The sequence below is a fragment of the Loxodonta africana genome, chromosome 13, assembly GCF_030014295.1.
Source record: "Loxodonta africana isolate mLoxAfr1 chromosome 13, mLoxAfr1.hap2, whole genome shotgun sequence".
NCBI classification, from domain to species: Eukaryota; Metazoa; Chordata; class Mammalia; order Proboscidea; family Elephantidae; genus Loxodonta; species Loxodonta africana.
Window position 1 is genome coordinate 8,507,466 of NC_087354.1, and position 26,806 is coordinate 8,534,271.

The following is a 26,806-nucleotide window of genomic DNA, read 5'->3' on the forward strand; positions in this document are numbered from 1 at the left end:
TATTTCAAAATTTAGACGAAAATGCAGAAATAGGAACAATAAGAGAAAATATAAGAGAATTTGAGGGTTAATCTGCAAGTTCTGGTTTCCAACCAATAGAGTTTCCTGAAAGAGAGACAATGAAGAGAAAGGAATTACCAAACATAAAAGAAGAAAAAAATTCCAGAACTGAAGAATGAATTTCCCAGTGTTGACTGTCGAGCAGGAAGAATTAAATAAAATGTCACAGTTTGCCACATCATGGAAAAAGCTTTAGTGTCTAAAAATAAAGAGTTGGTAAAAATCAATTCCAGACAGCCAACAAGGTTACCAGCAGCAGAGCAAGGATTAGACTGAACAAAGATGTTCAAAAAAAGCATTGATGCTAGAACTTATCAGAGTAATGCCTTCAAAATTTGGTAAAATTCATTTTATCATATAGTGTTCTAAATCCAGGAAATATATCAATCATGATATCAGGATTTTTAGAAAAGTTAGGACTCAGAAAAATGTCCTCCCTTATACTCTGAAATGAAGTTACTTGAGGTTGTACCCTCACAAAATGAGAGAAATAAAAGCAATAAAGAGTAAAGTAGATGGTGTTGTTCAGTGCCACAGACTTGATTCTGACTCATAAAGACCCCATGTGACAGAGAAGAATTGCCTCATAGAGGTTTTTTTTTTTTTTTTTGCCATAATTTTTACAGAAGCAGATTTCCAGTTATTTCTCTCTTGGAGGCACTGGGTAGGTTTGAACTTTTGCTTAACAGCCAAATACTTAACTGCTGCGACACCAAACTCCTTAGGTAGGTGTAGTAGGCTGGATAACAGCCCCTAACGATATTCATGTCCTAATCCTTGGAACCTTTGAGTGTTACCTTATATGACAAAGGAGATTTTGTAGCTAGGATTAAATTAAGGATCTTGAGTGAAGAGATTGCTCTGGATTATTTGGGTGGGTCTGTTGTAATCAGTCACCAGGGTCTTTATAAGAGGGAGAAAGGACAGCAGAGTCAGAGGTAGGAGATGTGACAATGGAAGCATGAAATTGGAGTAATGTGAGCAAGAGTCACAAGCCAAGGGTTGCAGGTGGACTCTGGAAGCTGAAAAAGGTGAGAAATGTATTGTCCACTTCAGAGCCTCCAAAAGGAACCAGTCTTGCCAAAACCTTGACTTTAGACCAGTGAGAATGATTTCAGACTTCTTACCTCCAGAACGGTAAGAGAAGAAACCCATGCTCTTTTAAACTACTACATTTGTGATAATTTGTTATAATTGTTGTTGTTGTTAGATGCCATAGAATTGGTTCTGACTCATCTTTACCCTATGTGCAACAGAATGAAATACTGACCAGTCCTTTGTCATCCTCACAATTGTTAGGTTTGAGCGCATTGTTGCAGCCACTGTGTCAATCCATCTCATCGAGGGTCTTCCTCTTTTTTGCTGACCCTCTAGTTTACCAAGGATAATATCCTTCTCCAGGGACTGGTCTCTCCTGATAACAAATCCAAAGTAGGTAAGATGAAGTCTCACCGTCCTTGCTTCCAAGGAGCATTCTGGCTATACTTCTAAGACAGACTTGTTCATTCTTTTGGCAGTCCATGGTATATTCAATATTCTTCACCATTATTATAATTCAAAGGCATCAACCCTTCTTTGGTGTTCCTTATTCATTGCACTGCTAACTTGTTACAATAGCCATAGGAAATTAATGCAGTAGGCAATAAAGAAAACAAAGGTTCAGACCCAGGAGTGAATGGTGGGAAGTCAGAGAATGAGAGCTGTGCAGCAGACTTTGGCAGCAGATAGCACAGGTGGAGCAAAAGGCTGAGGTTCTCATAGAGCTGACTTTAATGAAGAATGCAGATTTCACTAAGATGATACTATAATTAAAAAGTTGAATGATTTTGAGAATATGATAAAGGTATACATGTTTCTTCTATAAACAGGAGAAATAAAGTGCAATTAGGAAACCAAGTTTAAAAGAAAGTAGTATGAAAGACCATGGAGCAATTATAAAGTAAAATATGATGTGATTCTATGCATACACACACACACCCAACTACACACACACACACACACACACACATACATAACAGCTGCTGTCCAGTCTGCTCTGACTCATGGAGACCACATGTGTATCAGAGTAGAACTGTGCTCCATAGGGTATTCAATGGCTGATTTTTCAGAAATAGATCACCAGGCCTTTCTTTTGAGGTGCCTCTAGGTGGACTCAAACCACCAACGTTTTTGTTAGCAGCCAAGCATATGAATTGTTTGCACTATGCAGGACAATGATCCTATGCATATGTAAAGATAGTCCAGTTTCCTCTGATGTTTTGAATGTTCATGGAGTCATGACACTGATCCATGCAGAGGGTTCTATATCATAGCACTTGTTGACCCTGCAGTAAGCTACAATTAGTGAGTACAAGGAAATTTGGGGTTGTTCAAGGAAAAAGATATGACCACGACATAATTGCGTTGCATAACAAGCTACTTATTGGGGCTGATGTATTGACAACAACTTGCATGGGATAGTTCCCCACAGAAGGACGGCATCCATTGGCAAGCAATGAAGGGAGCCACCAGAATGGGAAGGGGGCATGGATACCCCTGGGAAAGAGAAAGCACTCATGTGTGCCTTTGCGATGTCCTCTTGCAGCAAAATGCGTAATCTGGGTCAGAGACCTCCGAAGACAGCAGCATTCTAGTGTCCTTATAACTACATGGTTTTATTTTATCTATGGGTAGTAGATATTGGGTTCAGTTTCAGGGTATATAGAATAGGGAGGCTCTAAGTGGCTAAAATATGCTTATGGGGGCTATTTTCAAAACAATCGGATGTGTACAAACTTGAGTTTGGTGCTGGCCAGCTTTTTTAGGCCAGCGGGCCTCAACTTACTATGAATAAGTAAACAACTTGGGGCCAATACACAGAGGCCATCTTTGGCTCATTTATATAACACTAACCCTCAATGAAGGAGCCTTGAAAGCACATAAGGTTAAGCACTCAGCTGCTAACCAAAAGGTTGATGGTTGGAATCCACCCAACAGCTCTGTGGTAGAAAGACATGGTGATCTGCTTCCATAAAGATTACAGTCAAGAAAACCCTATGTGACAGTTCTACTTTGTCACGTGGGACCACTATGAGTCAAAATTGACTCAATAGCGCCTAATATTGCAACAACAACAACAACCCCCAATGAGATGGATTGATTCAATAGCTGCAGCAATGGACTCAAACACGTCAATGATCGTGAAGATGGCTCAGGCTCAGGCAATGTTTCATTCTGTTATATGTGTTTTCCAGGGGTCAGAGAAGATTCAATAACAACTAACACCACCACCACCAAGGTTTTCATAACGTTAAAATGTAAGTGCTGTTTATTGTTAAAATAAAATAGTAGATGAAGCATAGAAGCTTAACTATGGTTATTGAACACTTTGTAATTATCACTAAACTTGACAGTAATGGTTTGAATGAAATAAATCTGAAGCCAAAAGAGGAGGAGGAGTATTGAACAGAGGTAAGGAAAGTAGTGCCTACATCTTACGTTGTAGTAAGATAGCATTCAAAATTGATGACACAAGACATATTTATGTATGATACATAAATATGTGCATAGATGCATACATACACACATAAAATCCATTAAAAATGTGAGCTCCTGTGCTGCTTTTGTGAGTTGAATATGTCTACCAGGATGTACTTTGTCATCTCAAGTTAAACATGTACAAACTATTGTTTCGTTATTCCCTGCCATAAACCAGATTCTCCTGTTGGATTCCCTTAGATAATTGGCTAGAAATGTTCATCATCCATTTCCTTACCCATAAATAATGATTAATCAATCAATTATAATCAATTTTCTGATACTCTATGTTTTGAAATTCTCGAAACATCTCTTTTTACTGAAAGAAAGAGACAAAGAGACAGAGAGAGAATAAGACGATGGTCCCCAGACTGCAGATAATTCCACTGCCTTAAACAGCTTGCTTGACATGCCCATAGTTTTGCATTAACATCCTCATTCCCCTTTCCTTAACTGTTACCCAGAATTAAATGAAATTGGCTGAAACCAGTTTAGGTGCCATATTGACACTCCAGATGACCTTCCATCTCATTAAGTGCCTAATGCGTAGTAACTTTCCCTCCTCTGGGAGGAGTTTCACTGACATTTTCTGAACATGCAATGCGTGAAGTTATATGTAAACCCCCTTGGGCCTGTGTAGTATGATTAAGAATGTTGCTGACGTAACTTGTATGAATTTCCTGCTTGTAAACCCCATTAAAGTAACTTTCCCTCTCACCTTCACTGAGCAGTCTTGGAGGCACCAGCCCCAACAGTTCCTTTCCTTTCACAATGAAATAAAGCTTCCATTCTTATCTCCCACCTTGGCCCCTTGTTTACTGGCTGTAACAAGTCACACCAAGTAGGGCCTGGAGTTTTCAGTGACAAGAATGGGTGTATGTATGTGATAGAGAGAGAGAGACCTTCTCATGACTGGTAACTAACATTCCATTAAGCCATCATATTTTTCAACAGAACTTTCATACAAATAAATATTATGTTTATAAAACATATAGTATGATTTCCCTACACCAAATCCTTTGACCTACATGATGAGGTTCAGATTATTTTAGCATGCCATTAAATATTCCTTCAACCAATCCTTCAACCTTAATTCCCAACTCTGCTTCATGATCTTTCCTTGAATCCAAGTAGGATAGTCAGTACTTGTTCTCTGTAAATACCCCCATACATTCACCTCCGTAATTTGTTCATGCAATATCCTCTGTTCAGAATGCCTTATTCCTACTTTTTTTCCTCTCCGTGTTCCCAATCCTCCAAGGTAAGTTTCAGTGTCAGTTTCTGAATAATACTCTCCAAAATTGCTGTTGTTGTTGTTAGGTGCCATTGAGTCAGTTCTGACTCATAGCAACCTTATGCACAAGTGAACAAAACACTGCCTGACGCTGCATCATCCTTAGAATCATTATGCTTGATTGAGCTCATTGTTGCAGCCACTGTGTCAAACCACCTCGCTGAGGGTCTTCCTCTTTTCTGCTGACCCTGTACTTTCCCAAGCATGATGTCCTTCTCCAGGGACTGATCCCTCCTGACAACATGTCCAAAGTATGTAAGATGCAGTCTTGCCATCCTTGCTTCTAAGGAACATTCTGGTTGTACTTCTTCCAAGACAGATTTGTTCATTCTTTTGGCAGTCCATGGTATATTCAATGTTCTTTTCTAACACCACAATTCAAAGGCATCAATATTTCTTTGGTCTTCCTTATTCATTGTCCAGCTTTCACGTGCATATGAAGTAATTGAAAATACTATGGCTTGGGTCAGGTGCACCTTAGTCTTCAAGGTGACATCCCAGCTTTTCAACACTTTAAAGAGGTCTTTTGCAGCAGATTTACCCAGTGCAATGCGTCGTTTGATTTCTTAACTGCTGCTTCCTTGGCTGTTGATTCTGGATCCAAGTAAAATGAAATCCTTGACGACAACTTCAATCTTTTCTCCGTTTATCTCCAGATTTTTGTTTTCTTTATGTTAAGATTCAAGCCATGCTGAAGGCTGTGGTCTTTGATTTTCATTAGTACGTGTTTCAAGTCCTTTTCATTTTCAGCAAGCAATGTTGTGTCATCTGCATAATGCAGGGTGTTAACGAGCCTTCCTCCAATCCCGATACCCCATTTTTCTTCATATAGTCCAGCTTCTCGGATTATTTGCTCAGCATACAGATTGAATGGGTATGGTGAAAGGATACAACCCTGACGTACACCTTCCCTGAATTTAAGCCAATCAGTATCCCCCTGTTCTGTCTGGACAAGTGCCTCTTGATCTATGGAAAGGTTCCTCTGAGCACAATTGAGTGTTCTGGAATTCCTATTCTTCCCCATTTTATCCATAATTTGTTATGATCCACACAGTCGAATGTCTTTGCATAGTCAATAAAACACAGGTAAATATCCTTCTTGTAGTCTCTGCTGTCAGCCAGGATCCATCTGACATCAGCAATGATATCCCTGGTTCCACAACCTCTTCTGAAACCAGGCTGAATTTCTGGCAGTTCCCTATCGATATACTGCTGCAGCCACTTTTGAATGACCGTCAGTAAAATTTTGCTTGTGTGTGATATTAATGATATTGTTCTATAATTTCTGCATTCGTTTGAATCTCCTTTCTTGGGAATAGGCATAAATATGGATCTTTTCCAGTCAGTTGACCAGGAAGCTGTCTTCCATATTTCTTTGCATAGACCAGTGAGCACCTCCAGTGCTGTACCCATTTGTTGAAACATCTCAACTGATATTCCATCAATTCCTGGAGGCTTGTTTTTTGCCAATGCCTTAAGAGCAGCTTGGACTTCTTCCTTCAGTACTATCGGGTCCTGATCGTATGCAACCTCTTGAAATGGCTGAACATCAATTAATTCTTTTTGGTATAAAGATTCTGTGTATTCCTTCCATCTTCTTTTGATGCTTCCTGCATCGTTTAATATTTTCTGCATAGATTCCTTCACTATTGCTACTCGAGGCTTGTATTTTTTCTTCAGTTCTTTCAGCTTGAGAAATGCTGAGCATGTTCTTCCCTTTTGGTTTTCTATCTCCAGCTCTTTACTCAAGTCATTATAATACTTTATTTTGTCTTGTCGAGCTGCCCTTTGAAATCTTCTGTTCAGTTCTTTTACTTCATCATTTCTTCCTTTTGCTTTAGCTGCTCGACGTTGGTGAACAAGCTCCAGAGTCTCCTCTGACATCCTTCTTGGTCTTTTCTTTCTTTCCTGACTTTTCAATGACCTCTTGCTTTCTTCACGTATGATGTCCTTGATGTTGTTCCACAACTCATCTGGTCTTCGGTCACTAGTGTTCAATGTTTCAAATCTGTTCTTGAGATGGTCTGTAAACTCAGGTGGGATATACTCAAGGCCATATTTTGGCTTTCGTGGACTTGTTTGATTTTCTTCAGTTTCAGCTTGAGCTTGCATATGAGCAGTTGATGGTCTGTTCCACAGTCGGCCCCTGGCCTTGTTCTGACTGATGATATTGAGCTTTTCCATCGTCTCTTTCCACAGATGTAGTCAATCTGATTCCTGTGTGTTCTGTCTGGCAAGGTCCATGTGTATCATAGTCACCGTTTATGTTGGTGAAAAAAGGTATTTGCAACGAAGAAGTCATTGGTCTTGCAAAATTCTATTATTTGATCTCCAGCATTGTTTCTATTACCAAGGCAGTATTTTCCAACTACAGATGCTTCTTCTTTGTTTCTAACTTGCGCATTCCAATCTCTAGTAATTATCAATGCATCTTGATTACATGTTCGATCAATTTCAGACAGCAGCAACTGATAAAAATCTTCTATTTCTTCATATTTGGCCTTAGTGTTTGCTGTGTAAATTTGAATTATAGTCATATTAACTGGCCTTCCTTGTAGGGGTATGGATGTTATCCTATCGCTGACAGCGTGGGACTTCAGGATAGATCTTGAAATGTTCTTTTTTACGATGAATGCAACACCATTCGCCTTCAAGTTGTCATTCCCAGCATAGTAGACCATTTGATTTTCCAATTCAAAATGGCCAATACCAGTCCATTTCAGCTCACCAATGCCTGGGATATTGATATCTATGTGTTTCATTTCATTTTTGGTGATTTCCAAAAATGTTTCATACTTCGTACTTTCCAGGTTCCGATTATTAATGGATGTTTGCAGCTTTTTCTTCTAATTTTGAGTCATCCCACATCACCAAATGAAGGTCCCCAAAGCTTTACTCCATCCGTGTCAAAAAGGTCAACTCTACTTCGAGGAGGCAGCTTTTCCCTAGTCCTTTTTTGAGTCCCTTCCAACCTGGGGGGCTCATCTTCCAGCAGTATATCAGACAATGTTTTGCTGCAATTCGTGAGGTTTTCACTGGCTAATGCTTTTCAGAAGTAGACTGGAGGGTCCTTCTTCCTAGTCTGTCTTAGTCTGGAAGCTGAGCTGAAACCTGTCTCCCATGGGTGACCCTGCTGGTATCTGAATACTGGTGGCATAGCTTTCGGCATTATGACAACACACAAAGCCCCCAAAGTATGACAAACTGACAGACACGTGGCGGTCTCCACAATTATCCAGCCCTTATTTTCCCATCCTGAAAGTCCTGGCCTTTATCTACGTTTTGTTGTTGTTATGGTAGTCCATGGGGTTCTCACTGGCTAATTTTCAGAAGCAGATCAACAGGTCTTTCTTCCTAGTATGTCTTAGTACAAGCCTTGCTGAAACCTGTCCATCATTGGTGACCCTGATGGCATTTGAACTAGTGGTGGCATAGCTTCCAGCATCACAAGAACATTCAAGCTCCCACAGTAAGACAAATTGACAGGTGGATGGTGGATATCCTATGTGATACCATTTGTATGAAATTCACAAACCGTCGGTGCTAATCTATGCTGCTAAAGGCCAGAATAGTGGTTACATTTTGAGGGAGCACAAAATGTGTCTGCTGAGGTGGAGAAAATATTCTTTAGCTTGGTGTGGGTGGTGATTGCCCGGGTATATGCACACCTAAAATTTATCAGTTTTCTGAATTCTGATCTATGTAAGTTATACTTTATTAAAAAAGAAAAAAATAAAAGAAAAATATTAAGTAAACCACACAGAAAGATCAAAAACATTACTGAAAAAAATTAAAGAAGACCTAAATTGTTAGAATGTAAAAGATTTCGACTGTGTGGAACATAACAAATTATGAATAATATTGCAAAGAATGACTTCAGACCACTTAATTGTGCTAATGCAGAACCTGTATATGGACCAAGAGGCAGTATTTGAACAGCACAAGGGGATACTGTGAGGTTTAAAATCAGGAAATGTGTGTCAGTGTTGTATCCTTTCACCATACTTATTCAATCTTCATGCTGAGCAAATAAACCAAGAAGGTAGGCTATATGAAGAAGAACACATCATCAGAATTGCAGGAAGGCTCATTAATAACCTGCAATATGCAGATGACACAACCTTGCTTGCTGAAAGTGAAGAGGACTTGAAGCACTCACTGAATGAAGATCAAAGACCACAGCCTTCAGTATGGATTATGCCTCAACATAAAGAAAACAAAGCATTGCATTGGACAAATCTGCTGCAAAAACTTCTTTAAAGTGTTGAAAAGCAAAGATGTCACCTTGAAGACTAAGGTGCACCTGACCCAAGCCATGGTGTTTTCAGTCACCTCCTATATATGTGAAAGTTGAACGATGAAGAAAGAAGATCAAAGAAGAAATGACACCTTTGAATTGTGATGTTGGAGAAGAATATTGAATATACCATGGACTGCCAAAAGAAAAAACAAATCTGTCATGGAAGAAGTACAACCAGAATGCTCCTTAGAAACAAGGATGGTGAGACTACATCTCAAGTGCTTTGGACAAGTTGTCAGGAGAGATCAGATCCTGAAGAAGGACATCATGTTTGGTAAAGTAGAGGGTCACTGAAAAAGAGGAAGACCCTCAATGTGATGGATTGACATAGTGGCTGCAACAACGGGCTTAAGCATAACAACAATTCTGAGAGTAACCTGGGACTGGGCAGTGTTTCATTCTGTTGTGCATAGGATCGCTATGAGTTGGAACTGACTCGATGGCACCTAAGGGCAACAACAACAATATGGTGTCTTTTATTACAGAAGTTCTTAATTTTTATGAATTTAAAAAACCAACCTTTTCCTGTTGTTTTAATGCATTTTTTGTACTGTTTTTTTTTGTTTGTTTATATGAATATGTTATTCTATTTTACCCTATAGAAACTTTTTTCTCTTTCACACTTAGTTCTATAATCCATTTGAAATTGATTTCTGTGTATGGTAGGAAGGTAAGTCAAGATTCATTTTTCCTCATGGGGATACCTAATGGGCGCAGTGCAATTTATGCCATCAGTCCCCTACTATACTGTGGAGTGAAAATAGATAATAGGTAGATAAATAGATGATAGGTGATGATGATAGATAGATAGACAGACAGACAGACAGATAGATGATAGATAGATAAATAGATGATAGATAGATAGATGATAGATAGATAGATAGATGATAGATAGATAGATGATAGATAGATAGATGATAGATAGATAGATAGATAGATGATAGATAGATAGATAGATAGATAGATAGATAGATAGATAGATAGATAGATAGATAGATAGATAGATAGATAGATAGATAGATATAGATAGATAGATGATAGATAGATAGATGATAGACAGATTTTTGTGTATCCATTTTTTTATCCACTTTTTGGTGCTATTTTGGTCTTTTGTCTCTCCTTGTGCCAATAATACACTTAAGAATAATACATCATATTCAGTAAGGTAAGTCCTCCAAATTTGTTAAAGGTATTGATGGCTTTTCTAAGTTGTTTACAAGATTCAGCTCGTGAATTTCCACAAAAGGCCTGCTAGGATTTTCATCGTTTAATTGAATTTATAGATCAACTTAGAGAGAACTGACATCTTTACACAATTTTGTCTTCTGGTTACACACCATGTTATACTCTTCTAATAATTTGTCATTGTTGTTAGACGCCGTCAATTGGTTCTGATTCATAGCAACCCTACGTACAACAGAAGGAAACACTGACTGGTCCTGCACCATCCTCACAATTGTTATTATGCTTGAGCCCATTGTTGCAGCCACTGTGTCAGTCCATCTCATTGCGGGTCTTACTCTTTTTTCACTGACCCTCTACTTTACCAATACTGATGTCCTTCTCCAAGGACCGGTTCCTCCTAACAACATGTCCAAAATATGTGAGACGAAGACTTGCCATCCTTGCTTCTAAGGAATATCGACTGTGTTTCTTCCAAGATAAATTTGTGCTTTCTTTTGGGCGTCCATGGTATATTCAATTTTCTTCACCAACACCATAATTCAAAGGCATCAATTCTTCTTTATTCATTTTCAAGCATTCACCTGCATATGAGGCAATTGAAAACACTATAGGTTGGGTCAGGCGCACCTTAGTCCTTAAGGTGGCGTTTTTGCTTTTTAACACTTTAAAGAGGCCTTTTGTAGCAGATCTTCCCAATCCAATGGGCCATTTGATTTCTTGACTCCTGCTTCCATGGGCACTGATTGTACCAAACCCAGTGCTGTTGAGTTGATACGGCACTGGGTTTCGTTTGTTTTTTGGTTAACAACTTCGATCTTTTCTCCATTTATCAGGAAGTTGCTTATTGGTCTAGTTGTTAAAATTTTTGTTACACCCTTATGTTAAGGTGTAATCAATACTGAAAGCTGTAGCCTTTGATCTTTATCAATAAGTGCTTCAAGTCCTTTTCACTTTCATCAGGCAAAGTTGTGTCATCTGCATATTGAAGGTTGTTAATGAGTCTTCTTCTAATCCAGATGCCCCCTTCTTCTTCATATAGTCCAGCTTCTCAGATTATTTGCTCAGCATACCGACTGAATAGGTATGGTGAAATGACACAACCCTGAGGCACACCTTTTCTGATTTGAAACCACTCAGTATCTCCTTGTTCTGTTTGAATGACTGCCTCTTGATCTATGTACAGGTTCCTCATGAACACAATCAAGTACTCTGGAATTCCCATTCTTCCCAATGTTATCCATAATTTGTTATGATCCACACAGTCGAATACCTTTGCATAGTCAATAAAACACACGTAAACATCCTTCTGGTATTCTCTGCTTTCAGCCAGAATCCATCTGACATCAGCAATGATATCCTTAATTACGTGTACTCTTCTGAATCCACCTTGAATTTCTGGCAGTTCCCTGTTGATATACTGCTGCAGCCACTTTTGAATGATCTTCAGCAAAATTTTACTTGCATGTGATATTAATGATATTGTTCCATAATTTCCACATTCGGTGGGATCACTTGGGAATAGTCATAAATACTGATCTCTTCCAGTCAGTTGACCAGGTAACTGTCTTCCAAATATCTTGGCATAGACAAGTGTGAGTATTTCCAGTGCTGCCTCCATTTGTTGAAACGTCTCAACTGGTATTCTGTCAATTCCTGGAGTCTTGTTTCTTGCCAGTGTCTTCAGTGCAGCTTTGACTTCTTCCTTTAGTACCATTGGTTCCTGCACATATAGTACCTCCTGAAATGGTTGAACATTGACCAATTCTTTTTGGTATGGTGACTCTGTCCATTCCTTCCATTTTCTTTTGATGCTTCCTGAGTCATTTAATATTTCCCCCATAGAAACCTTCAATATTGCAACTCGAGGCTTGAATTTTTCCTTCAGTTCTTTCAGCTTGAGAAATACAGAGCATGTTCTTCTCTTTTGGTTTTCTATCTCCAGCTCTTTGCACGTCATTTTAATACTTTGTCTTCTCGAGCCACCCTTTGAAACATTCTATTCAGTTCTTTTACTTTACATTTCTTCCTTTCAATTTAGCTACATGACATTCAAGAGCAAGTTTTAGAGTCTCCTCTGACATCCATTTTGATCTTTCTTTCTTGTATTTTTAATGACCTCTTGCTTTCTTCATGTTGGCGTCCTTGATGTCATTCCACAACTCATCTGGTCTTTGGTCATTAGTGTTTAACGGCTCAAATTTATTCCTGAAGTGGTCTCTAAATTCAGGTGAGATATACTCAAAGTCATACCTGGGCTCTCGTGGACTTGTTCGAATTTTCTTCAGTTTCAACTTGAACTTGCATATGAGCAACTGATGGTCTGCTCTACAATCGGCACCTGGCCTTGTTCTGGCTGATGATATTGAGCTTTTCCATTGTCTTTTCTCACAGATATACTAGATTTGATTCCTGTGTATTCCATTTGGTCAGTTCCATGTGTATAGCTGCCGCTTACGTTGGTGAAAAAGGTATTTGCAATGAAGAAGTCGTTGGTCTTGCAAAATTCTATCATGAGATCTCTGACATCATTTCTATCACCAAAGCTGTATTTTCCAACTACCAATCCTTCTTCGTTTCCAACTTTTGCATTCCAATCTCCAGTAATTATCAATGTACCCTGATTGCATGTTGGATCAATTTTAGACTGCAGAAGTTGGTAAAAATCTTCAATTTCTTTATCTTTGGCTTTAGTGTTTGGTGCATAAATTTGAACAATAGTTGTATTAACTGATATTCCTTGTAGGTGTATAGATATTCTTCTATCTGTGTCAGTGTTGTACTTTAGGATAAATCTTGAATTTTTTTGATGATGAAAGCAATGCCATTCCTGTTCAAGTTGTCATTCCCAGCATAGTAGACCGTATGATTGTCTGATTCAAAATGGCCAATACCAATACATTTCAGCACACTAATGCCTAGGATATAGATGTTTATGTGTTCCATTTCATTACTGATGACTTCCAATTTTCCTAGAGTCATACTTTGTACATTCAAGGTTTTTATTATTAGAGGATGTTTGCAGCTGTTTCTTCTCATTTTGAGTGGTGCCACATTATCAAATGAAGGTCTCAAAAGCTTGACTCCATCACATCATTAAGGTGGACTACTTTGAGGGGGTAGCCCTTCCCCAGTACTCTTTTGAGTGCCTTCTGACCTGGAGGGTCATCTTCTGGCACTATATCTGACAATGTTTCATTGGTATTCAAAAGGTTTTCACTGGCTAAATCTTTTCCACAGTAGGCTGCTGAGTCTTTCTTCCTAGTCTGTCTTAGTCTAGAAGCTCAGCTGAAACCTGTCCTCCATGGGTTACCCTGTAGGTATCTGAATATTGGTGGCATAGCTTCCAGCATCACAGCAACATGCAAGCCCCCACAGTATAACAAACTGAAAGATACCATAGAGAGTGAAAAAGACAAGGCACAGACTGGTAGAAAATATTTGAAATACAGATACCCAACCATATGTAAAACAAGCTTCATTTTTCTTAGTCAATCAAGTAGTAACAACTGCAAAAATAATTACAGTAGTAATTACTGACATTTATTAAGAGCTTATATTTCACAGATTATCTAATTAATTAAAAAAAATTAATTTACACGAGTTAAAAAAATTTTTAGCTCTCCTAAAATCCCTATGAAATGGTACCATTTTATTCCCAGTTTATCACTGAGAAAACCAAAGTAGTGTAGATTGAGACTTGTCCAAGGTCACACAAAATTGTGACATTTGTATTTGGATGAAATTCATATGGTTGTCACTGGATATCCTCTTTCTGCTCTGAGAACTACCCACATCTAGCTATCTGTGGACCACCTGGTAAAAGCATCGGCACAACACCCCTAGTTGTGTTATGTGTTGCCTCCAAAATTCAAAGAGGCCCACAAGTGAGGTGCCTCTTTCTTAGAGGTTGGGAGCTCGAGGCATAGATTTTATCTTCCACTTTGTGTATCTTTAGGTACTGTACCTCAGACAGCTGCACACACAGAACCTTCAAGAGTGTAAGCTCCTGAATTTTATTGAGATATATCTTAATTTTATTAGCATACATTATACATGGTTATCAGACATACCATGAGGAGTACCCAGGCTAAAACTGAATTTTTCACATAGCTCCCAAGAGCACCCACTCTGATGGAGAGGAGTGGAATTTTGAGACCTTAGGAAGTAGCATTAACTCAGAGTCAATATCTAATAACTCTATGAGGGCTTGAGTATTCTCCTTGTTCTAGTACATCAACTACAGTAAGTACTTCCTTTGTAGAATATTAAGAGGAATGTTCATAGGAAGAACATATAGAACTACAGAGTTCTTTCTCAAATATATTAGAATTGACCTTCATTATATAATCTCTGGCTCTGTGGGACTGAACCCAATCTAGGATACGGTTTAGAGAATATGACTGTGAAATGTCTATTTGCTATACCCAGAGATAGTTTTATCTTTTAAAGAGCAGAGAACTTGGGACTTTGGGCCTAAACAAGACGGCATTGACTTTTCTCTCTTTGTTTCACCCCTCTAATACAACTATCCTGCACATGTCTGTCAGTTTGTTGTACTATGGGGGCTTGCATGTTGCTGTGATGCTGGAAACTATGCCACCAATATTCAGATACCAGCAGGGTCACCCATGGCAGACAGGTTTCAGCTGAGCTTGCAGACTAAGACAGGCTAAGAAAAGGACCCAGCAGTCTTCTTCTGAAGAGATTTAGCCAGTGAAAACCTTTTGAATACCAATGAAACATTGTCTGATATGGTGCCAGAAGATGAGCTCCCAGGTTGGAGGGCACCCAAAAGATGGCTGGGGAAGAGCTGCCTCCTTAAAGTAGTCCACCTTAATGATGTGGATGGAATCAAGCTTTGAAATTTTCATTTGCTGATGTGGCATGACTCAAAATGAGAACAGCTTCAATCATCCATTAACAATCGGAACCTGGAATGTACAAAGCACAAATCTAGGAAAATTGGAACTCGTCAAAAATAAAATGGAACACATAAACATCTATATCCTAGGCATTAGTGTGCTGAAATGTACTGGTATTGGCCATTTTGAATCAGACAATCACGTGGTCTGCTATGCTGGGAATGACAACTTGAACAGGAATGGCACTGGATTTATCATCAAAAAGAACATTTTGAGATCTATCCTGAAGTACAACACAGTCAGTGATAGGATAATATCCATATGCCTACAAGGAAGACCAATTAATACAACTATTTTCAAATTTATGCACTAACCACTAAGGCCAAAGATGAACAAATTGAAGAGTTTTATCAGCTTCTGTATCTGAAATTGATCAGACATGCAATCAGGATGCATTGATAATTACTGGGGATCAGAATGCAAAAGTTGGAAACAAAGAAGTTGGAAAATATGGCCTTGGTGATAGAAACAATGCCAGAGATCACATGATAGAATTTTGCAAGACCAACAACTTCTTCATTGCAAATACTTTTTTTCCCCAATGTAAAAAATGGCTATATATACCTGGACCTTGCCAGATGGAATACACAGGAATCAAATCAACTACATCTGTGGAAAGAGACAATGGAAAAGCTCAATACCATCAGTCAGAACAAGGTCAGGGGCCAACTGTGAGCAATTGCTCAAAAGCAAGTTCAAGTTGAAACTGAAGAAAGAACAAGTCCACGATAGCCAAAGTATGATTTTGAGTATATCCCACCTGAATTTAGAGACCAACTCAAGACTCAATCTGATGTGTTGAACACTAATGACTGAAGACCAGATAAGTTGTGGAATGACATCAAGGATATCATACATGAAGAAAGCAAGAGGTCATTAAAAAGACAGGAAAGAAATAAAAGACCAAAACGGATGTCAGAAGAGACTCTGAAACTTGCTCTTGAACATGAAGCAGCTAAAGCAAAAAGAAGAAATGATGAAGTAAAAGAACTGAATAGAAGATTTCAAAGGATGCCTTGAGAAGACAAAGTAAAGTATTATAAAGACGTGTGCAAGAGCTGGAGAGAGAAAACCAAAAGGGAAGAACAAATTCTGTGTTTCTCAATATGAAAGAACTGAAGAAAAAATTCAAGCCTTGAGTTGAAGTAGTAAAGGATTCTACAGGACAAATATTAAATGACACAGGAAGCATCGAAACAGGATGGAAGGAATACCAGAATCATTATACCAAAAATAATTGTTCAACGTTCAACCATTTCAAGAGGTAGTGTATGATCAGGTATTGATGGTGCTGAAGAAAGAAGTCCAAGCTTCACTGAAGGCACTTACAAAAAACAAGGCTCCAGGAATTGACAGAGTACCAAATGAGAAGTTTCAACAATCAGATGCAGAACTTGAAGTGCTCACTCCTCTATTCCAAGAAATTTGGAAGAATTCTACCTGGACAACCACTGGAAGAGATCCATATTTATACCTATTTCCAAGAAAGGTAATCCAACTGTATGCAGAAATTATTGAACAATATCATTAATATCACATGCAAGTAAAATTTTGCTGAAGATCATTCAAAAGTGGCTGCAGCAGCATATTGACGGGGAACTGCCAGAAATTCAGGCCAGATTCAGAAGAGGACGTGGAACCAGGGATATCACTGCTGATGTCACATGGATCCTGGCTGAAAGCAGAGAATACCAGAAGGATATTTACCTGTGTTTTACTGACTATGCAAAGACATTCGACTGTGTGGATCATAACAAATTATGGATAACATTGGGAGGAATGGCAATTCCAGAGTACATAATTGTGCTCATGAGGAACCTTTACATAGATCAAGAGGCAGTAGTTCAAACAGAACAAGGGATACTGGGTGGTGTCAAGTTAGGAAAGGTGTGAGTCCTGATTCATGTAGCCACAGGAGCTGGTGAACCCAAGATCAGCATATCACACAGCAGGGCTCTGGCTCACAGGCTGTGAATACAGATGAATCCCAAGATCATCAGGCAAGATGGCAGGTAAGCTCCTAGGTCAAGTCACAAGAGCCAGAGGTCAGACGAACATTAGCCAGCCGTAGGATCCAGAGCGAGCAAAGGTCCATGAGGCTTGTGAGAAATTCCACCTATATTGGATACAGACTACACCAAGGAAATTCCCTTCCAACTGATGGGTTACTTACAGCAGATCCTATCATGGAAGTCATCACATTGTATGAAATCTCTTCATGTAGGTGATCACATGACCCTACAACTGCCAAACTACATCATAACTTCCCAACCGCTGAGAATAATGATCTAACCAAGTTAACACATGCAACCTTAACGATCACACGCAACTTTATTCATTTTAAATCTAACATTATTAAAGCCAATGATTTGGCTCAGGAATTCACATTGTTTACCTATGAAGTTTTTAGTTGTTTTTTTTTTTTTTTAATCCTATTCAGATATTTAGACACTTGATAATCTTGGTATATTCTTTGAATATCATGACTATATGGTAGCATGTCCAAGTTTATTAGGTATTATATCTGAAGCTCTTTGAAAATAAGGATAATCATGACATTTAAAGATATTTTTGCCTAAAGTTGTTTTTTTAAACTGTCTTTATTTGCCTTTGCATAACCTTTTAAATTAATTTCTATCAGGTCTCTCATTTTTAAGAGTATTATTTTGTAAGTTAATCATGGCCATATTAAGTTTTATTGTTGCAGGTAAGTTTTTACTTTGCTGATTTGCTGAAAATATTTGACCAAAATATCTCAACAAAAAAAGGACTATATTGAACTTTTGAAAAAGACTGTAACTAGTCTGAATCAGGATATCCAGTAAAAGCTGATGGGTTCACAGACTTCAGCTGATCCAGAATAATATGGGACCAAAATTAGCTATGTAAGGCTGAGTAAACTAAATAAATAAATTGAACTCATATATGAAATTTAGTTATATTAATCTCTGCTCTTCTATTTGTTTTATTCACTATATTGTTTTTAATTGCTTTACTCTACGAACTTCAAGTTATTCCATGTTTTGATACATTCCATGTTTTTGTATATTCCATGTTTTGATATATTCCACGTTTTTCCCATATAAATGATAGAAGTTAATTCTGCCTAGTGTATCTGCTTATTGTTAATTGAACTAAACAACTATCTTATTTGTCTTATGTTCTGTGATGACAGTAATATTTGTTGCTTAAAATTTATAGACAAATTAGATATTTCAGAAACAAACTATTGAAATTCTTAGGGTTTCCTTTATGTTATCAAGCCTTCCTTTTCACCATCATCAAATTGCAATTTTAGCATAAATCCCCTATTTGGACATTTTGGTTTTTCCCTTGTGAACCCAGACCTCTTCTTATAAACAGCACTTTTAGAGACAATTTTGTTTGCTAGAATTATGATTTTAGTGGTTTTTGTCATTGTAATCCCAAAAAAACCAAACTAAACCCACTGCCGTCGAGTCGATTCCTACTCATAGCAACCCTATAGGACGGAGTAGAACTGCCCCATAGAGTTTCCAAGGAGCGCCTGGTGGATTTGAACTGCCGACCTCTTGGTTAGCAGCTGTAGCACTTAACCACTACGCCACCAGGGTTTCCTGTCATTGTAATAGACATTGTTAAATATTGCATAAAATGAACCACTTATGTTTTGACCTCAAGAACTAACATGCTGCCCATGAAAAAGACAACGTATGTAGAAACCATCCAGATCAGTGATGATCTTGATGAATCCCCACTTGAGGGACTGAGACTCAGCCCTTTGTGCCTCTGACCCATTGCCCCTGACACAGTCACCTCTTTCCCTCCCCTTTTGAGGTCCACCGGAATGTCTCCCTCTAAAGCATGGTGAAGCAAAGGGAAATGTTGCAGATGATGCATTACTCCTTTATAAGTGACGTGAGGCCAGCCCAACCTAAAAATGAGAACCCCACCATGTCAAGGTAAAAGGAAAACACTCAGCTGTGCTCAATCACAGTTGAAGAGTGTTGTTTGAGGTATTAAGTGCTTGATAATTCAAGCAGCCACTAGAGTAACAATCGTCACCAGTGTGTCCATGTAAGAGAGACTGCTCAATGAGATCAAAAGGAAGGAAGTGTCTCAGGAAAAGACAACTTTCAGTGCTCTCAGTGAGACAGAGGAATCATATGCTGAACATACTAGCTAATTTTAATCTGAATTTCTAAACTAACAGGCATGTTTATTGAGAAAGACAGGTTTTTCCACAGTGGCAAAAGCCAGGATGTGAAACTGTATGCCCCAAGGGGTCTTAACCAGGTGACCATCTCCACCTCTCAAAATACGCGTACTCAGGAAGAATGCTCTCTGGGTGCTGTTGCCAACAAGATGTTATTTGCAAGATAGACAAAGAAAATACGTGCAGGCGTCTTGTGTTCGTTATCCAAGCATCCTGTGAAACTGTCTGTAATCACTAACTATGCTGTTAATCAGTACCCAGGCAGAGTGTGACTGTTACAGTATGCATTAATTGTCCTGTAATTGCCCTCTCTGTGGTTTGGTTCCTCTTTTTATCCCATAAGAATACTTGTGTAATGAAACCACCCTGGAACTATTTGGTTCCATTTTCAGTGGGCTAAGTGCTTCCCCAATTGCATTTGGTAATACTCCAGCTTTATTCTTTTTTGAGTTTGACTGTTCTGGACCCCTTGCTTTTCCATATAAATTTTTGGATAATCTTGACCATTAATACAAAAAAAGGCAGTTGAGATTTTGATAAAAATTGCATTAAGTCTGCAGATCAGTTTGGGGAGTATTGATATCTTTACATATTAAGAATTCCAATTGATGAATTTGAAATGCCTTTTCATTTATTTAGGTCTTCATTAATTTTTTTCTACAATGTTTGTATTTTAACTGTTCTTGGTCCTCTCACTAAATTTGCTCATATTATGTTCTTCTTTATGCTATTGTAAATGGAATCATTTTATTAATTTTATTTTTGCATCATTAAGTGCTAGTGAATAAAAAAACTTTATTTTGTGTATTGAAATATTCTATTTTAACTTATATTAAAATTTAATTTTGTTTTTATATTTAATAATTTTATTTATTCATTTTTATGTTATTTTATTTTGTTATTAAATAAATAACAAACTCTATATTCAAATTAAAAATACTGTTAATGTTTCTCATAGTTTTGTGGATGCCTTTAGGATTTTCTATATACACAGTCATGTCATCTGTGAATAAAGGTACTTTTACTTCTTCCTTTCCCATCTAGATGAACTTTATTTCCTTTTCTTGCCTACTTTCTCCAACCAGGGCTTCCAGTACAATATCGTTCCTATTTTTAGGAGGAAAGTGTTTACACATTAAGTGAGATGATAGCTGTGGGATTTGCATAGATGTTCTTTATCAGGTTGAGAACATTCTCTTTTATCCCTAGTTTTTTGTGTTTTTTAATATTTTCTTCATGAGACAGTGTTAGGTTTTCTTAACAGCCTTTCTGCATCTATTGAGATAAGGAAGTATTTTGTCCTTTTTTCTATTAATATGGTTTATTATATTAATTTATTTCCATATGCTGAATCAGCCTTGCATTCCTGGGATAAATTGTGCTCGGAAAAGATGTATAACCCTTTTTATATGCTTTGTATATTCCTGGATTTATAAGGGATGTTGACCTGTGGTGTCTTTTTCTTTGAATGCCTTTCTCTAGTTTGGGTATCCAGGTAATACTGACCTTATATAATGATTTGGGAAGTAATCACATCTACATATTTTTGGGAAGATTTTTTGGTGGATTATTATTAATTCTTTAACCTTTTAAAATAATCCACCAAGAAACTATCTGGGCCTTATCTTTTCTTCATGGGAATTTTGTTAATTGATAACTGAATACCTTTGCTTGTTATAGGTTTGTTCAGATTCTCTATTTTTTTTTCTTGATTAATTTTGGTATTTTGTGTGTTTCTAGGATCTTGACCATTTCACCTGTTGTTTTTGTTAGGTGTTGTCAAGGGCGCCAACTCATAGTGACCTTATGTATAAGAGAACGGCCTGTTGCCTGGTCCTGAACCATTCTCACATTAGTAGATGTGTTTGGGGCCATTGTTTCAGCCACTGCATCAATTCATTTTCTTAAGAATCTTCCTCTTTTTTGCTGACCCTCTACTTTATCAATCATAGTGTTCTTTTCCAGGGATTGGTCCCTCCTGATTACATATCCAAAGTAAGTGAGACAAAGCCTTGCTATCCTCACTCTAAGAAAATTTTTGCTGTACTTCCTCCGAGACATATTTTTTTGTTCTTCTGCAAGTCTATAGTATATTCAATATTCTTTGCCAGCATCATAATTTGAATATGTCAATTTGTCTTTGGTTTTTCTTTTTAATTTTCCAGCTTCCACATACATATGAGGCAGTTGAAAATATCATGGCTTGAGTCACGCATGTCTTTGTCCTCAAAATGATATCCTTGCTTTTTAAGATTTTAAAGAGGTCTTTTGCAGCATATTTGCCCAATGCAATATATCACTTGGTTTCTAGATTGCTGCCGTGGGCATTGATTACTGATCCAAGTAAAATAAAATCCTTGAAAATTTCAAAATTTTTTCTGTTTATTATGATCTTGCTTATTGGCCCATATGTGAGGATTTTGGTTTTCTTTATGTTGATGTGTAATCCATACCAAAGGTTGTAGTCTTTTATCTTTATCAGTAAGTGCTTCAAATCCTCTACTTTCAGCAAGCAATGTTGTGTCGTCTGCATATTGCAGGTTGTTGATGAGTCTTCTTCAATCCTGAAACATACCTTTTCTGATTTTAAATAATGTAGTACCCCTTTGTTCTTTGAACTGATTCTTGATCTATGTACAAGTTCTATATGAGCACAATTAAGTGTTCTTGAGTTCTCATACTTCATAATGTTTTCCATATGTGTTATGATCCACACAGCTTTTGTGTAGTCAACAAATCATAGGTAAACATCTTTCTGATCTTCTCTGCTTTTAGCTGAGATCTATTAGACATCAGCAATAACATCCCTCATTCTACACGCTTATCTGAATCCAGCTTTAATTTCTGGCAGTTCTCTGTCAATGTACAACCTCAGGTATTTTTGCCTTATCATGAGCAAAATTTTATTTGCATCTGATAAGGATATTGTTCAATAATTTCCACATTCTGTTGGATCACCTTTCTTTGGAATGTGCACAAATATGTATCTCTTCCAGTTGGTTGGCCAAGCAGCTGTCTTCCAAATTTCTTGGTATAGACAAATGAATGTGTCCTGAATTGTGTCCATTTGTTGAAGCATCTCAGTTGGTATTCTGTCAATACCTGGAGCCTTGTTTTCCACCCATGCTTTCAGTGCACCTTGGACTTTTTCCTTCAGTACCCTTGGTTCTTGGTCATAGGCTTACCTCCTCATTTTTTTTTAAGTTGATCAATTCTTTTTTACACAGTGACTGTGTATTCCTTCTGTCTTTTTCCCCCCTCTCTTTTTTTTTAATTGTACTTTATTCATTTATTTTAATGGTGTTCTGAGTTATTTATTTTGACAGAGGAAAAAGGAGAATAATGCTAGTTAGAAAAAAAAAACAAACGAGTTTCCAAAACCATTTTTTAAATAATAAAAAAAGGAATTATGAACCATATGTTTTTCATGAGTCACCATTACAACTTATGTATCAACACACTGCAAGCATCAAACCCTTATCTAATATTTGAGTTGGGCAACATTTACAGTGGGCTACAATACAGAATTTACACCAGCAGCAATTCAACTCTGGCTGAGTACAGAAAAGTATAGATTAACCAACAGAATATAGAAATGTATTCAAGAAAAATTCTACTTTGTCCATGGTTCACTAGCTACACTTACTATTGACTTCTTTAAGACATATTCTAAAAATCTTCCAAGTTATGGAAGAGAATTTATTTAGCTTTGTGGGGCTTTACTTTCACAGTACATACCCTTGGGACAGGGAGACCTTATTAAATTTTCACAAATTACCTTAAATAAGATAAATATTTAAGTTGATTTTATGAGGCTTTCAGAAAAGTTTGAGAAAGTTAGTGATTATCAGGATTTGCACACGTGATCACATCAAAACAGTAAAATAAACCAAAGAACAAGACTTTAAACAGACCTCAAAACTTAATAAATCACAACTTCTAGTCAAACGTTTATTCCTATGATGTATTCATTTTGGCCTCTTGATTTATTTTCCATTTTATACTCTGGTGTTTTTTCTGAATATAGGTTACAATCAATCTTTTGTGTTATCTCCAATCTCAGTACCAAAAAGTCACCTGTTTTACCTTGGCTATGTTCTTATTCTTTAGAGTAGGGTACACTTATTAAGCCAGCTATATTCCAGTAGCTTTGTGAATGAAAAGTGTTACAGGAGTAAAAACAAATAACAGAGTATTATTTCACTGATCCTCATCCAATTTCAGGAAAATCACTTCCCTAAAGCAGCAATTTAGCCTGATAAATTCTATCTCTAAACAGAAACCAGAAAAAATGTGAAATTATAGGAAACCTCTGAAAGTTTACTAGACATTGTGTGCTTTGAATAGTTCAACACTGGTGATACTTGATAATTAAGAGTAAATTAATAGGCTAACATTTAAAAATGTAAACTTTCATAAGTATAAAGTATATAAACCATTAGGTAAGCTTGTGGAAAGCTGACCCCAATACATATAAATTAGGTTATGTGAGTGTCCATCTAAATTTTCGATCTTTCACATTTTTACAGAATATTTCATTAAAGTTGTTTAATGTACAATTTCTCATTTGTCGTTTTGGAAGTCCTTTATTGTAAAGATAATTTTTTTTCTCTGATGACAAACAGCAGCGACATTGTCAGTGATTATTCTGGACCTCCATGTTGGACAAATTTGATTTCTTCTTGAGACACACAATTTCCTGCCATATTTCTGAGGTAATGTTTTTAGTATTTCTGCAGTGTCTGGTGGACCTTTGCATAGGCAAATCTGGTGACTTACTTCCCTTAGAATGCTGTGACATTGTAGGAGAGTGTGATGGGATTCCTGCTGATCTCAAAGCTTCTGATACGTTGGGTTCAGGATTATCAGTTCTAGCAGGGAACCTTATTAATGGAGTATGTGGCTTGACTACCTGAACAACCCTGCTGGCAGGCGCCATTTTGCTGCCCATCATGACTCCTTCAGTAGGGGCAGCTTCTTAAATTGCACTTTAGATGAAGGATTACAGAGCAAATTAGTTTCTCATTAAACAATTAATACACATATTGTTTGTGACATTGGTTGCCAACCCCACGACATGTCGACACCCTCCCCTCTTGATTTTGGGTTCCCCATTACCAGCTTTCCTATCCCCTCCTCCCTTCTCATCCTTGCCCTTGGGTTGGTGTGCCCATTTAGTCTCATTTTGTTTTATGGACCTGCCTAAACTTTGGCTAAAGGGTGAACCTCAGGAGTGACTTCAATACTGAGGTAAAAGGGTCCCCAGGAGCCATACTCTCAGAGTTTCTCCAGTATCTGTCAGACCAGTAAGTCTGGTATTTTTTTGTGAGTGAGAATTTTGTTCTACATTTTTCTCCAGCTCTGTCCGGGACCCTCTACTCAGGTTCCTGTGAGAGCAGTCGATGGTGGTAGCCGGGCACCATGTAGTTATGCTGGACTCAGTCTGGTGGAGGTTGTGGTAGTTGTGGTACATTAGTCATTTGGACTAATCTTTTCCTTGTCTTTGGTTTTCTTCATTCTTTCTTGTTCCAGATGGAGTATCTTAGATGGCCATTCACAAGCTTTTAAGACCCCAGATGCTACTCACCGAAGTAGAATGTAGAACATTTTCTTTATAGACTATGTTATGCCAATTGAGCTAGATGTCTGCTGAGACCATGGTCCCATCCCTCAGCCCAGTAGTTTGGTCCCTCCAGGAGTTTGGATGTCTCTGTGAAACTTCCATGACCCTGCCTTGGTCAAGTTGTGCTGACTTCCCCAGAATTATGTACTGTTTTATCCTTCACCAAAGTTACTGCTTATCTATTGTCTAATTAGTGTTTTTCCCTCCTCAACCCTTACCTCCCTAAAAAAAAAACCCCTTACCTCCCTAGTACTCATCAAAGATTGTTTCTTTCTGTATGTAAACCTTTTCATGAGTTTTTATAATAGTGGCCTCATACAGTATTTGTCCTTTTGTGATTGACTTACTATACTCAGCATAATGCCCTCCAGATTCATCCATGTTGTGAGATGTTTTGCAGATTTATCATTGTTCTTTATTGTTGCATAGTATTCCATTTTGTTTCTGTATTATAGTTTGTTTATCCATTCATCTGTTTATGGGCACTTAGGTTCCTTCCATCTTTTTGCTGGTGTAAATAATGCTGCAATGAACATGGATGGGCATATGTCTATTCATGTCATGACTCTTATTTCTCTAGGATATATTCCTAGGAGTGGAATTGCTGGATTATACAGTATTTTTATTTCCAGCTTTATAAAGAAGTGCCATATCATTTTCCAAAATGGTTGTACCATTTTACATTCCCACCAACAGTGAATAAGAGTTCCAAACAGCCAGCAGCCTCTCTAACACTTACTGTTTTCTTTTTTTTTAATTTGTGCAAGTAATGCCAGGGTGAGATGGTATCTCATTGTAGTTTTGATTTGCATTTCTTTAATGGCTAGAGATCTTGAGCATTTCCCCATATGTCTGTTGGCTGCCTGAATGTCTTCTTTGGTGAAGTGTCTGTTCATATCCTTTGCCCATTTTTTAATTGGATTATTTGTCTTTTTATTGTAGAAGTATTGGATTTTTGTGTAGGTTTTAGAGATTAGACCTTTGTCAGATTGGTCATAGACAGTTTTTTTTTTTTTTTTTAACCAGGCTGTAGGTTCTCTTTTTACTCTTTTGGTGAAGTCTTTTGATGAGCATAAATATTTAATTTTTAGAAGACCCCAGTTATCTGGCTTATCTTCTGGTGTTTGTGTATTGTTAGTTATGGTTTGTATCCTATTTTGCTGTGTATTAGGGTTTCTATTATTTTTTCTTCTATGATATTTATGATTTTTGGTTTTATGTTTAGGTCTTTGATCCATTTTGAATTAGTTTTTGTGTATGGTGTGAGGTATGCTTCCTGTTTCATTTTGTTATGGATGGACATCCAGTTTTGCCAATACTATTTGCTAAAAAGACTGTCTTTTCCCCATTTAATGGACTTTGGCCCTTTGTTGAAGATCAGGTGATCATACAGTCACCTTCAGTCTTATTTTGATGCTTCCTTTATCTTTCAATTTTTTTGCCCACAGAATCCTTCAGTATTGTGACTTGATGCTTGAATATTTTCTTCAGTTCCTTCATCTTGAGAAATGATGAAAGTGTTCTTTCCTTTTGGTTTTCTGACTCCAGGTCTTTACATATTTCATTATAATACTTTACCTTCTCTCCTTGGGCCACTCTTTGAAATCTGTTTAGCTCTTTTACTTCATCATTTCTTTTGTTCACTTCAGTTACTCTGTGTTCAGCGTCTGTTCTTCAATTTTTTTTCTTTTCTTTCTTTTCTGACCTTTCC

At 37.5% G+C, this 26,806-nt stretch overlaps 1 pseudogene; it reads right to left on the reverse strand.

The window, feature by feature from the left end:
- Positions 1 to 24,115: 24,115 nt before the first annotated feature.
- On the reverse strand, positions 24,116 to 24,635 carry LOC100677590 (alpha-ketoglutarate dehydrogenase component 4-like; annotated as a pseudogene).
- Positions 24,636 to 26,806: the final 2,171 nt, after the last annotated feature.